Source organism: Apteryx mantelli, unplaced genomic scaffold (assembly GCF_036417845.1).
Source record: "Apteryx mantelli isolate bAptMan1 unplaced genomic scaffold, bAptMan1.hap1 HAP1_SCAFFOLD_147, whole genome shotgun sequence".
NCBI classification, from domain to species: domain Eukaryota; kingdom Metazoa; phylum Chordata; class Aves; order Apterygiformes; family Apterygidae; genus Apteryx; species Apteryx mantelli.
In genome coordinates this window covers 85001-87500 of record NW_027118501.1, presented here as the reverse complement: position 1 = coordinate 87500, position 2500 = coordinate 85001, and positions in this window count along the sequence as shown.

Sequence of the window (2500 nt, the reverse complement as noted above, 5' to 3'; positions counted from 1 at the left end):
CTCGTCAAGGACCGGCCGGCGGGGAGGCGAGGCGGACGGCCGTTTCCAACGGTTCCGGCGCGCTGGCCGGGGGTCGACCTCGACGCGCCGCACCCTCTGCCCTGCGGGCCCACCGCCCCCGCCACCACCACCACCTCGGAGCTGCAGGTCGCCGGCCTGGTAAGCCCTTCCCCGTGCGGCGGGGCGTGCGGGGCGGCCGCGGTGGGGGGGGGGGGGGGGAGAAATGTCGGCGGAAAAGGGTGGCGCGCGCGGGCGTGGAATCTACTTGCCCGAGCGCCCGGAGAAAAAGCCCGCGAGTCCCTGGGCGGCGGCCGGGGGGGGGCGGGTGGGCGGTAGCGCCGGCAAACAGAGAAGAAAGAAAGAAACAGAAAGAAAGAGACCGTGCCCACAACGGCGCAGATTCGCGCACGAGCACCCTCCCCTTAGCGCGGGGCCGCGGGACTCCTACCTTGCGAAGGAGCGAGCGCAGCAGGACTCCCAGCGAGGTCCGGTCGCCGCGCGAGGGGGGGGGGGGGGGGCTGAGCTGGCCCGGTAGCGGCCGGCCCATCTTGGCAGCCGCCGGCCAGCGCTCCCAGGCCGGGGAGGGCGCCTTCGCGGCAAAGGGGAGTCTGCCGGCTGCGGGGGTCTCGGAGGGGCGAGTAGGTCTACCCGGCTCCGGGAGGCCGCGCCGAGGTCGCCGCCCGGCCCGCGGGCCCGCCTTCCGGGCCGCGGCCGCCCGGTCTACACGGCTCCGGGAGGCCGCGCCGAGGTCGCCGCCCGGCCCGCGGGCCCGCCTTCCGGGCCGCGGCCGCCCGGTCGACCCGGCTCCGGGAGGCCGCGCCGAGGTCGCCGCCCCGCCCGCGGGCCCGCCTTCCGGGCCGCGGCCGCCCGGTCTACCCGGCTCCGGGAGGCCGCGCCGAGGTCGCCGCCCGGCCCGCGGGCCCGCCTTCCGGGCCGCGGCCGCCCGGTCTACCCGGCTCCGGGAGGCCGCGCCGAGGTCGCCGCCCGGCCCGCGGGCCCGCCTTCCGGGCCGCGGCCGCCCGGTCTACCCGGCTCCGGGAGGCCGCGCCGAGGTCGCCGCCCGGCCCGCGGGCCCGCCTTCCGGGCCGCGGCCGCCCGGTCTACCCGGCTCCGGGAGGCCGCGCCGAGGTCGCCTTCCGGGCCGCGGGCCCGCCTTCCGGGCCGCGGCCGCCCGGTCTACCCGGCTCCGGGAGGCCGCGCCGAGGTCGCCGCCCGGCCCGCGGGCCCGCCTTCCGGGCCGCGGCCGCCCGGTCGACCCGGCTCCGGGAGGCCGCGCCGAGGTCGCCGCCCCGCCCGCGGGCCCGCCTTCCGGGCCGCGGCCGCCCGGTCTACCCGGCTCCGGAAGGCCGCGCCGAGGTCGCCGCCCGGCCCGCGGGCCCGCCTTCCGGGCCGCGGCCGCCCGGTCTACCCGGCTCCGGGAGGCCGCGCCGAGGTCGCCGCCCGGCCCGCGGGCCCGCCTTCCGGGCCGCGGCCGCCCGGTCGACCCGGCTCCGGGAGGCCGCGCCGAGGTCGCCGCCCCGCCCGCGGGCCCGCCTTCCGGGCCGCGGCCGCCCGGTCTACCCGGCTCCGGGAGGCCGCGCCGAGGTCGCCGCCCGGCCCGCGGGCCCGCCTTCCGGGCCGCGGCCGCCCGGTCTACCCGGCTCCGGGAGGCCGCGCCGAGGTCGCCGCCCGGCCCGCGGGCCCGCCTTCCGGGCCGCGGCCGCCCGGTCTACCCGGCTCCGGGAGGCCGCGCCGAGGTCGCCGCCCGGCCCGCGGGCCCGCCTTCCGGGCCGCGGCCGCCCGGTCTACCCGGCTCCGGGAGGCCGCGCCGAGGTCGCCGCCCGGCCCGCGGGCCCGCCTTCCGGGCCGCGGCCGCCCGGTCTACCCGGCTCCGGGAGGCCGCGCCGAGGTCGCCGCCCCGCCCGCGGCCGGCCGCTCTACTCGTCTCCGGCGTGCCCTTGTCGCCTTTTCCGGGTGGTAAGCGGTAGACCTGTTCTCCCTGGCCTTCCTGTGGAGCGGCGAGAGGGGTCGCTCTGTTGCGCTGCCTCCAGTTACGTCATCGTAAAGGCCGGCCATTTCCGCGCCCCGCCCCGGTAGGAGGGGCGGCTGTTCTTCGGCTCTCCGGCGCCGCCTGACTTACCGGTACGACTGTAGGGCAGAGGGTGAGCAAGCGCTGAGTTCCGGAGCTCTACTCCCGGGCGCCCCCAGCGCTAAGTGGCCGGCCTGCGAGCGACCTAGGGCGGCTTGCGAGGGCAGGTAAGGCCCGGTCCCGACTCCGGTTCTCTGACAAAATGTTTTTTTCGGCGCGTTCGATACGGCGGTTTCCCGGCACGTCCTCGGCAGCCAGGCGAGCGTGTCCCCGGTGCCGGGAAGCGCGGAGCCGCGGAGCCGGCGGCGGGCTCCAGCGACGGTTGCCGAGTTGCGAGAGGGCTGAGGCGGTCCGCGCGGAGCGTGTCCCCGGTGCCGGGAAGCGCGGAGCCGCGGAGCCGGCGGCGGGCTCCAGCGACGGTTGCCGAGTTGC